This window comes from Cynocephalus volans, chromosome 15, assembly GCF_027409185.1.
Source record: "Cynocephalus volans isolate mCynVol1 chromosome 15, mCynVol1.pri, whole genome shotgun sequence".
NCBI classification, from domain to species: domain Eukaryota; kingdom Metazoa; phylum Chordata; class Mammalia; order Dermoptera; family Cynocephalidae; genus Cynocephalus; species Cynocephalus volans.
The window spans coordinates 37,187,247-37,199,967 of record NC_084474.1 but is presented as its reverse complement, the minus strand read 5'-3'; positions in this window follow the sequence as shown (position 1 = coordinate 37,199,967).

The window sequence follows — 12,721 nt, the reverse complement described above, 5'->3', positions numbered from 1 at the left end:
ATTGAAAGCTGACACAATGAAATAAGAGCCAGAAACTTCCCAAGTATTGGAAGAAATGTGTTCTCACAGATCCAAGAAGCTCAAAGTTCCCCCAATAGATTCAACCAAAAAAGGACCTCCCCGAGGTCCCAATTTGTCACATTATAGACAAATTGTCAAAAGTCAACACAACAAAAGAATTCTAAAAACAGCAAGAGAAAAGTGTAAACTCACCTATTAGGGAATCCCCATCAGGCTAACAGCAGACTTCTCAACAGAAACCCTACAGGACAGGAGAGAATAGGATGACATATTCAAAGTGCTAAAAGGAAAAACAAACAAACAAAAAAACCCTGCCAAAGAAGAATAATATATCTAGCAAAGCTTTCCTTTAGAAATGAAGGAGAAATATAATCTTTCCCAGACAGTTTACCATCACAAGATTGGCCCCTCAACAAATCCTCAAGGGAGTCCTACATCTGGAATCAAAGTGCAATATATGGCACCATAAATACATGAGAAAGAATAAAAACTGCTAGAACTGATAAGCAAATGAGAAAGAGAAAGAAAATGTATGTTATCACTACAAAAAAAAAACACCAAACAGTAAAGACAAACAATAAAAGGGAAAGAATGGAACAAAAGAAATATAAAACAAACATGAAAAATTTAATAAAATGACAGAAACAAGGCAATACCTTTCAATAACAATCCCAAATGTAAATGGATTAAATTCTCCACTTAAAAGATATTAAAAAACTAGACCAATCTATGTGCTGCCTGCAAGAAAGTCACTTCACCAATAAAGACACACACAGACTAATAGTGAAGGGGTGGAAAAAGATATTCCATACAAATGGAAACCAAAAACAAGAGGCAGTTGCCACACTTACATCAGATAAAATAGACTTCAAATCAAGAACGATAAAAAGAGACAAAGAAGGACATTATATAATGATAAAAGATCAATGCAACAAGAAGGGTTAACAATCATAAATATACATGCAGCCAACATTGGAGCACCCAGATATATAAAGCTACCATTATTTGTTCTAAGGGGAGAGATAGACTCCAACACAACCATAGTTGGGGACTTTAACACGCTGCTGTTAGAATTACACAGATCATCTACACAAAAAATCATCAGAGAAATACTGGATTTAAACAGCACTTTAGACCAAATGTACTTGACAACCATGTACAGAACATTTCATCTAACAACTGCAGAATATACATTCTTCTCATCAGCACATAGATCATTCTTCAAGATAGACCACATATTAGGCCACAAATTAAGTCTCAGCAAACTTAAAAGATTAAAATCATACCAAGTATATTTTCAGACCACAATGGTATAAAATTAGAAATTAACAACAAAAAAAACTTTGGAAACTATACAAATACATGGAAATTAAGGAACGTGCTCCTGAACAACCAATAGATCAAAGAAGAAATAAAGCAAGAAATCAAAAAATTCCTTGGAACAAATGTAAACACAAGCACACCTTACTAAAACCTAGGGTATACTACAAAAGCAGTAATAAGAGGGAAGTTTATTGCAATAAATGCTTACATCAAAAGAATAGAAAAACTTCAAATAAGCAACCTAATTCTCACATCAAACCAGTAGAAAAACAGGAGCAATCCAATCCCAAAAATTAGTATACAGAAATAAATAATCAAGATGGAATCAGAACTAAATGAATTAGAGACATTAAAAAAAGATACAAAAGATCAATGAAACAAAAAGTTGGTTTTCTGAGAAGATAGACAAAATTGACAAACCATGAGCTAGGTTAACAAAAAAAAAAAAAAAAAAAAAAAAAGACCCAAATAACAAAAATTAGAAATGAAAAAGGAGACATTACAACTGATACCACAGAAATACAAAGAATCATTAGAGAATATTATTAACAACTATATGCCAATAAATTTGAAAAATCCACATGAAATAGATAAATTTCTATAGATAATAAACTACCCAGGCTAAACCAAGAAGAAACAGAAAACATGAACAGACCAATATTGAGCAATGAGATTGAGTAGTAATCAGCAGTCTCCTAACAAAGAAAGGCCCAGGACCAGATGTCTTTACTGCTGAATTCTACCAAATCTTTAAAGAAGAATTAATACCAATCCTTTTCAAACTATTCCAGAAAATTGAAACAGGTAATTCTCCCAAGTTTTGCTCATTGTATGAGGCCAGCATCACTCTGATGTCAAAATCAGACAAAGACACAACAAAAAAAGAAAGCTATAGGCCAATATCTCTGATGATCATAGATTCAAATATCCTCAACAAAATATTAGCAAACAGCATACAGCAGCACATCAAAAAGATTATACACCATGATAAGATAGGATTTATCCCAGGGATGCAAGAATGTTTCAGCATACGCAAATCAATGAATGTGATACACCACATCAACAAAATTAAGGACAGAAACCATGTGATTATCTCAATAGATGCAGAAAAAACATTTGACAAAACTCAATATCCTTTCATGATAAAAATTCTCAACAAATTAGGTACAGAAGTAAAGTATCTCAACACAATAAAAGCCATCTATGACAAACCCACCACCAACATCATCCTGAAAGCTGAAAGCTTTTCCTTTGAGAACAGGGTCAAGAAAAGGAAGCCCACTCTCACCACTCCTATTCAACATAGTATTGGAACTCCTAACCAGAGCAATCAGGCAAGAGCAAGAAATAAAAGGCTTCCAAATTGGGAAAGACAAAGTCAGATGCTCCCTATTCACAGATGACATGATCTTATAGAGAGAAAAAACTAAAAACTACCAAAAAGCTCCTAGAGCTGATAAGCGAGTTCAGTAAAGTTGCAGGATACAAAATCAATACACACAAAAAAGTAGTGTTTTTATACTTCAATAACAAACAAGCAGAAAAAGAAATCAAGAAAGCAAGCCCATTTACAATAACTACCAAAAGAATAAAATACCTAGGAATAAATTTAACCAAGGAAGCAAAAGATCTCTACAATGAGAGCTACAAAATATTGCTGAAAGAAGTTAAAGACACCAAACAATGGAAAGACATTCCATGTTCATGGATTGGAAGAATTAGCATTGTGAAAATGTCCATCCTACCCAAAACAATCTTCAGGTTCAAAGTAATACCCATCAAAATACCAATGACATTCTTCACAGAAATAGAAAAAAAACCATCCTAGCATTCATACAGAACAACAAAATAGCCAAAACAATCCTGAGCAAAAAAAAGTAAAGCTGGAGGCATTACACCACCTGACTTCAAATTATACTACAAAGCTATAGTAACCAAAATAACATAGTACTGGCATAAAAACACACACTCGGACCAAAGGAACAGAATAGAGAACCCAGAAATCAGCCCATATACTTACAGCCAACTGATCTTTGACAAAGACACCAAGAACATACATTGGGGAAAGGACAGCTTCTACAATAAATTGTTCTGGGAAAACTGGATATCCATGCTAGACCTGTATCTCTCACCATATACCAAAATCAACTCAAAATGGATTAAAGATTTACATATAAGATGTGAAACTTTACAACTACTAGAAGAAAATATAAGGGAAATACTTCAGGATGTGGGACTGGGCAAAGACTTTATGAATAAGACCTTAAAAGCACAAGCAACAAAAGAAAAAATAAACAAATGGGATTATATCAAACTAAAAACCTTCTGTACAGTAAAGGAAACAATTAACCAAGTGAAAAGACAACCTGCAGAATGGGAGAAAATATCCGCAAACTATGCATCAGACAAGTGATTAATATCCATAATATATAAAGAACTCAAACAACTTAGTAAAAAAACAAATAATCTAATTAAAAATGGGCAAAGGAGCTGAATAGATATTTCTCAAAGAAGACATACAAATGGCCTACAAAGTATATGAAAAAATGCTCAACATCACTAATCTTCAGGGAAATGTAAGTCAAAACCACATTGAAATATCATTTCACCCCAGTTAGACTGGCTATTATCAAAAAGACGGAGTATAACAAATGCTGGTGAGGATGCAGAGAAAGAGGAACCCTTCCACACTGTTGGTGGGACTGTAAATTAGTATAGCCACTGCAGAAAACAGTATCTAAGTTTCTCAAACAACTACCGATAGAACTTCCATATGATCTAGCAGTCCCACTGTGTATATACCCAAAGGAATGGAAATCATCATATCAAAGGGATACCTGCACTCCCATGTTTATTGCAGCTCTATTTAAAATAGTTAAGATACGGAACCAACCTAAATGTCCATCAACGGATGACTGGTTAAGAAAAATGTGTTATATATACACAGTGGAATACTACTTGCCCATAAAAAAGAATGAAATTCTGCAATTCACAGCAGCATGGATGAGCTTGGAGAAAATTGTTGTGAAACAAGCCAGGCACAGAAAGAGAAATACTGCATGACCTCACTCATAAGTGGGAGCAAAGGAAGGAAGGAAGGAAGGAAGGAAAGGAGGGAGGGAGGGAGGAAAAGAAAGAAAGAGAGAGAGAGAGAGGGATGGAGGGGGAGGAAGGAAGGACAATCAGGATAATACTTTAAACTTTCAGAAGGAGAAAACAATTGTGGTTACTAGAGGTGAGAAAAGGGGATGGGGAAGGGGATTAGCAAGAAATTAGTTAATGGACACAAGGAATGATTACGTTTTGTAATGATGAACATGCTAATTATCCAGATTTGATCATCACACATTGCACACAGGTATTGATATTCAACTCTGTATAACTTACAAATATGTATAATCAATTATGTCTCAATTTAAAAAAATTCCTTCTCTAATACAGCCTAGCAGGCTTTTCTCCATCTCCACCCCCACCCCACCTTCTCTCCCCATTTCTTCATTTTATAGATCACCATTAGCAATTTTCCCCCATCCCATCCCCTTTCCGCCGATTTTCCATTTCCCTAGCCTATATCCTCTTCCATTCTCCCAACCTGCCTCACAAACTGTCCAGGAACCCAACTAGCAAAGACTCTCATTTAGTAGTTGGAGACGGAGTTGTGGAAGAAAATCTGTGGATGAGGTGAGAACTTGGGACAAAATAAGATGTTTTACCCATAAACAACTTGACCCACCACACTTGCAAGACAGAAACAGTTTGTAAACATAGCTGATAACACACTTTCCCCAGATTCTAGAGCACATATCAAGGTCTCTTTAGCTCTAGCCTGCTGCAAATCTGCATTTAATTCCCCCTCTCCAAGTGAGCATCTTACAGAAAGAAACTTCTACTCATCAAGCCTAGAAAAGGGGCAAGGAGTAAGAAGATAGCTGTGAGCCCTGAAGGTCTGTAGCAGCTCATAGCTCATTCCTTCTCCCTTCTATGTTTTGACAATAAGAATTACAGCTTTCTCCTATGTGCAATGTGTATAACTCACACCTAACCTAACCCGGCCAGAATATTAGAGGATGAGGGAGGGCTGGAGATGATATGCAAATGGGAGGTAGGTGTCTTTTCACTAAAGGATCCACAGATCCACTTTGGGTTGCAATACTGGCCACGGGCTCGTTATTCATTCTCTTTGCAGTTGTGCTTTGGAAGGTGCTTTTCAAGAATACTCTAGAATGAGAGCTGCTGCTAAACAGAGGTGGGGACAATATTACAGCGTCATCTCCTGAAATCTGTTGTACTACTTAAAGAATGTGCCCATCCTCACCGAAGTGCCCCACCCACTCTTTTTTATTGCACCCAGGAATGTTCACAAAATGAGGCGAGTCCTTGCTGTGAACTCTCCCCCTAAAACTGAAACTTGGATTCCTCCACGAGTTAGAGCTTGCAAAGCTGTGCATGCTGTACTAAATTCGTTGAATTTCTTCTCACCACAAAATACCAACCGCATCATTGACTTCAGGCTGGCTTTGTGTAAATTAGTTTGTTGCTTAGATTTTTATAAAAAGGTTACTATATTTCCCTCTATTTATTATGCATATATACATGTATACCCCTTTTCCATCCATGCCACCTCTTCCATGTCCCACACAATTCCTGTATTCATCCCTATGTCCTTTCCACCCAGGCCACAGTTTATTTCCTCCCTAGTCCACCTTTTCAATCCTGACTTTTCTGACCCTCTGTTTATCTTCTTCCAGCTTTAGTCCCTGTCAATACCATCACTGATGATTATTTTGTGCTTACTATGTAATCTAAGACATAAAACAATACTATGAGGTATGTGTTACCCTGGCCTCTTTTTTTTATTGTGCCAAAATAATACATAACATAAAACTTACCACTTTAACCATTTTAAAGTACACAATTTAGTAGCACTTAGTACATTCACAATATTGTGCAAACATCACCACTATCTAGTTGTTTCAGAATATTTTCATCACCCCAAAAAGAAACTCTGTACCAATTAAGCAGCTTACTGTCCATTCCTACCTTCCACCAGCCCCTGGAAACCACTCACTAATCAGCTTTTTATCTCTATGGATTTTCCTGTTCTGGATATGTTATATTAATTGAATCATATAATATGTAATTCAATAATGTATGATTTTCATGTAGGTCTTCTTTCACATAGCATGATATTTTCAGGTTCATATGTGTGGCCCTTTTTATGGCTGAATTATATCCCATTGCATGACTACACCAGTTTGTTTTATCCATTCACCAGCTGATGAACATCTGGGTTGTTTCCACATTTAAACTATTATACATAGTGCTGCTTTAAACATTCACGTAAAAGTTTTTGTTTCAATATATGCTTTTAATTTTTTTGTACATATACCTAAGAGTGGAATTGCTGGATCATATGCTAATTCTATATTTAATTTTTTGAGGAATTGTCATACCTTACTATGGAAGCTGCACCATCTTACATTCCTACCAGCAATGTGCAAGGGTTCTAACTTTTCCACACCTTTACCAACAATAGTCATTTTCCGTTGTTTTTTGTTTTTTGTTTTTTTTTTTTTTTATGATGGCCATGCTGGTGGGTGTGAGGTGGTATCTCATTGTGGTTGTGATTAGTGTTTCCCTGGTGGCTAATGATGTTTAATCATCTTTCCATGTGCTTTTTGGCTATTTGTATACCTTCTTTGGAGAAATATCTATACAAGTCCTTTACCTATTTTTTAATAGGATGGTTTGGTTTTCTGTTCTCATAATCTAATGTTACAAACAAGAAAACAGGTGCAGAGAGCTCAGGCCACACAGGGAGTAAGCAGCAAGGTGAGATTTGAACCCAGGTAATTGGGCTCTGTTGCTCCTAGATCCTGTGCTAGAGCTCCTCATTATGTAAAGCCCTACTTGCTAAAAATGTCTAAAAGGGAGTCAACATGGAGGTGCTCTCTCACCCCAAAATGTCTGTCCATGAGGACTGGTCCTAGTGTTTTTAAAATCACCATTAAAAATTATAAATTACTGGTTCCAGTCAAGATGGCAGAATAGACGGTCCCCAGCATCACTCTCTCCCACAAACCAACCAATTTACAACTATAAAAATGTAACATCAGCCAAGCTGGGGCCTCTGGAGCTCAGGAGAAGAAGAGGAGAGACCTATGGAGTTCATGAAGGTGGGAGATGCCACAATGAGAGAAAGAAAAAACTGCTCTGAGCATTTTGGGCTGTGGCAGCTTTAAGGCTGGAACTGCTGAGCACATGGAGCAGAAGCCAGCAAAAGCCACAGCTGTGCCCTTCAAATGGCGTTACTTGGAGGTGGAAGGGGAGAAGAGGACTTTGGTGGCCCCCAGGACAACAAGACCACTAATAGGGTTCCTGTGGATCCACACAGGAGTGAGGAGCCAGAACAGCTGAAAAAGGGGAGCCATTCAGAGGCCAGTGAGTCATCACAAGGGACCAGTGCAGGGCCCATCCCATGGGAAGTGTTTGCAGCATGTGCAGTGGGGGAAATAGGCCCACCGGGAGAACAGGACCACTCAGAGGAGACTGATCAGGAATACAGAATTGCATGTGGTGCAGTTTTATGAAAAAAAATCTAGCCCAGATCAGAGTTTCTACACAACCCAGGTGCACTGAGTCTTGGAGATCCAGAAGTACCTATATGGCCAACCATTAAACCCTCAGCTGCACAAAAAGCCTTCCCTAGGGAAACGGCAGCAAAGCAGCAATTTAGCTCAACCACACAGCTCAAGTACTGGTTCCCACAGGAAGTTCCCCCATTTTAGAAGTAAGTAAAGGACAAAAAATTAGTTCCGGCCCAGACACACCACCAGCACCTCAGGGCCCACCCAGGGATCCGAGTCATGGAAAAGGGGACGAAACCCCTTTCCCACAACCAGGCCCACCACACCAGCACCTCTGGACCCCCCAGAGACCTGAGGCATAGAGAAGGGGACCAGACCCCCCCTCACAAACACAAACAAGCACACTTGTGCCAGCACCTCGGGGCCTGCCCTGGGACCCAACGCATGGAGAAGGGGACTGGACCACCCTCCCACAACCAGACATACCATGCCAGCACCTCAGGGTCCACTTGGGAACCCAAGGCATGGAGAAGGGGACTGGACTCCCCTCCCACAAAAAAGCACATCATGCCAGCACCTTGGGGCCCTCCCAGGGACCTGAGGCATACAGAAGTGGACCAGACTGCCCTCCCACAACCAGGCATACTGTGCCAGCACCTTTGGGCCCCCACAGGGACCGAGGCATGGAGAAAGGGAACAGACCCCCCCTCCCACAACCAGGCACACCATGCCAGTGCCTCAGGGCCCACCTGGGGTCCCAAAGCTTGAAGCCGGGGACTGGACCCCCCCCTCCCACAACCAGTCACACTGTGCCAGCACCTTGGGACCCTCCACCAAGGAGCATGCCAAAAACATCACCTCCATGTGGGTGGCCCACCACAGCTACCAAAATGACTATGGCTGCTGCAAAAGCAGCTAGATGCCACAAACACCACGTAGATGGTCTGTCAGCCAGTGGAGTGCACTGACACAATGAGAGTCACCAGTAGAAATAAAGAAAAGAAGAGGATGTCTGTCTCCACAAAGCCAATTCCAGAGTGACAGAAGAGGCATCTGCTCTATGATAATATTGGGGGACCTGATCACACCTCTCAGCATTGGACAGATCATCTAGGCAACAAATCAACAGAGTAACCATTATTCTTTCAGAAGGAGAGAAGAAATCTAGGGTAATTAGAGGGGGTGAAACAGAGTTCCCTGCATCCTTATAACATATGCTATCTACTTCTGTGAAATTGCTTGCTTAACCTAAGTAAATCCATTTTGCCTCTTGTTTGACCTGCAGACTACCCCCCTTCTGCATGAGAAACCCTTGACCTTTTCATAGAAACAAAAAACAATTGCATAGAAACAGGATACATACACAGTGAATTATTACATGCAAACAGGAACCATACACAATGAAAAGTTGTATGCTTGACTGCTCGAATGGTTCATTCTCGGCCTCTGTGACCTAGCTCCCTAGCTTGCTTTGTGCACCTGGACAGACCCGTGTGCCAACAGGATGTAGTTCTGGCCTTTAAAAATCCTACAAGACCAAGGCCCAAGGCCGCTCTTCCTTGGTTACACCTTGGGAGACGGACGCTGGCCAGCTGGAGTGAATAAACTGCACTTTTCTGCACGAGTGGCATGTAAGTGCATTTCTTGTGGGAGGGTGCCTCACAACAGGGGGAGGAGGGGGGATGGGGAGAGATTGCACGAAGGGCATAAAGAATAATTACACTTTGTAACAATATATATGCTAGTAATATTGGTTTGATTAACATATCTCAATGTTGAACACCCAAAATATGTATAATCCATTTTGATTCAATAAAAACTTTTTTAAAAATTATAAATTATTCCTTTAGGTTAGTCCAGGCATCTCCTTGATGAAAAGGGAAATTGAAATTTGTCAAGTCTTTATCACTGCTCTAGGGATTTTCATAGATGATACAATTTTTTCATCTCACTTTTACAGCAACCCTGTTGTTATTACTGTTTATTATTTTTAGGCTGGAGATGAAATCGAAACAGAAAAGTTAATTTCCATGCCCAATCTAGAAAGTAGGAGTATCCAAGTAGACCTATATCGTGTGTAAATGTTCTTTAAAAATGCAAAAGCTGCTGAAAATGCTGGGCTAGTTAACTTCTGGGTGAATTGGCCAAGGCCACACATAACAGTAGTTGTCATCACTTGCTCCAGAGTCACTCCTCGTTTCAGGCTGGAGTTTCTCATTAGCTATATGGCCGGGGCCAAGTTTCTTAACCCCTCTAAGACTCAAATTATTCTGATTTGTAAAACAATTTCATGTGAATATTAAGTGAGGCATCCATATACAGATCCTAACAGAGTGCCCAGCATAAATATGAGATGAAGATCACAATGATGACCACAAGGAGGAATGACTGTCCCCAGAGATGCCCTTTTCCTGCCACACATTATTGCTGAGGGCTGCTCCTGCCTGTGGTCTAACCTGTACCTCCTGTGTGCAGGGCAAAAGGAAATATAGCTCTGATCATTTGGAAAAACACCATCCATGGTTTCCAAAGAGTGGCAGCATTCCCTGAAAGTAAATATCAAAACAGGCAATGTAGTGTGTATGCTTGAAGAAATCCAGGTCTCTCTGACCTCATTGCTTAATTTGAGTAAAACAAAAATCAGGCTCTGATTCAAGTCAGCAAATTTCATAAGAAAATTAACCAAATGGGTGCAGGTTGGAAAATTTAGTTGAACTACCTTCTGTGGAAGAGTTCCCGGCTCTTTACCCGAGGCACCCCTCCTGGGGAATGGCCAGGCTGGCACCATGTGGACCAGCTGATTTGTTTGTTTGTATGACCATCACACATTTTATACTGCTAAACCAGGGTTTCTTGTGTGGCATTGATTTCCAGGTGTGCTGCTGTGCACAGAAAAAAAAGGCCTGTAATGATCAACTTGGCATCCAAAGACCTGAGTTCGTGAAATTGCGTAAGCCTTGCTGGGTCTAGGTTTTCTTTACCTATAAAATGAGGAGGTCACACTGAGTACCCAATAGATTTCTTACAGAACTACCGATCTATGATTCTTATTGGTTAAGCACTACATTGTAGCTTGCTAGAAATTTAAATCATCCAACATGATTTATTGTATTTTAATTGCTCTGGAAAGTAAGTAGTGCGGGTGGACATGTCAAGCAAAGGCAGAAAAGCTTTGGCACTTGCAGATGAAGATTAATATACTCAAACTCCTGCTTTAATTTAGGAAGAGAATGCTATAAAAGGATAATTTATTGACATAATAGAGAGCCAGATTAGCACAGTTTGGGAATGCACTAGCTGTTTAGGTTGTGGCTATGGTTGCTGAGGAAGAAAAGCTCTAAAATGCTTTGGGGGAATCTAATTTGAAAGAAACAAATGGATTTCATTTTCCTAATTTAGCAGTCAGTTAACTGTGACTTCTCCTCCTCTCTCTGTCATGTGATCAGGATAGTAAATACGATATTGACGAGAAAATCTAGCCCTCATGTCAAGCAGATGCCAGCCCTCCTCAGACTGATGCCACAGTGAAAATGTGCTAGTTTCCTGTTTTCTTTGCATAACCAAATTGCACGGACTGTGCCAGTGTCTATTATTGTGTCCTATGTGAAAAGAGGCTGATTGCTAATTTCTAACTTATGAACTGCAAATATTATGGGGAACACTCTTGCCTCCTATTTCCTACTTTTCGTCAGGCCTGAGTTGAAATGAATAGAGATAAATAGGTGCTTATCCTCCTCCAATTCCTGAGATGATCTGACCATGCTCTTGAAAATCTTCTCTTTCAAGGTTTATTTTAGCGGTAAGAACTTTGAGCAAAATGAGAGCAGGTTCATAATCTAGCTCTGCCTTTTGCTGTCTGACTTTGGAAAAGTTACTGACCCTCCTGTTGCCCAGTTTCCTCAACTACAATAAAAAGAAAAATACATTGCTTTCAAACATTGTTGCAACTAAATTGGTAATATTTTTAAGTATTTACAAACATTGTATCTTTTAGGTAAATCTTCAAAAGATGAAAAATAGCCCCATCATAGCTAACATTCATTAGTGTGAGTTGTAACCTGGGTAACAATACAAATGTATCTCCATCAACACAAGGGACAGAAATACAAAGACTCATACCCATACCCATAAAAAACCACCCAGCTCCACATGGGGTGGCAAGCAAGGAGTTTTGTTTACTCAAGGGGAAAATGTGGAGCCACTTACTGTGTTTTGAACCAAAAAGGACTCCTAGGAAGTTGATGTTGCTGCATTTGAGCAATGAGTTGGTAACGCTACATGAGCACAGGAGGACATCAGTCTTGTGCTTGGGCCAAATATCGAAACACACTAGGGAGTCCTTTGCACCTCGCTGGTGTGGTGGCTAGGCTCTTTGCATCCTTATTCTAATGAGAAAAGAAACCGGCTGTGGAGTTGCAATTGCCAAGAAGTATGAGCAGTAACACTGGAGATGCCTCGCCTCTCTTCCCCTTTCCTTCCCTCTCACTTTCATCCCAGCAAACCACAAAATATCTTTCCCTTTAGCCTGTTATAAAGCTTGAATTCTGTATACTAACGATTTATGTTTGGAACTCAAGAGTTTGAAATCTTCAAGAGTCATCTATTAAAATGCAAATACCAGTGAAACTGACAACACTCAGATGATAGCGCTGAAAGGAACTTAAAATCTAATGCAATGTCCTTGTTTTTGCAAATTCAAAAACTGAAACCCAAAAAGGCGTGGTGTTTTGGTTAAAGCTAAACAGTGAGATGGTGGCAGAGATGGGAGAAGATCCTCGTGTTCTTCACAC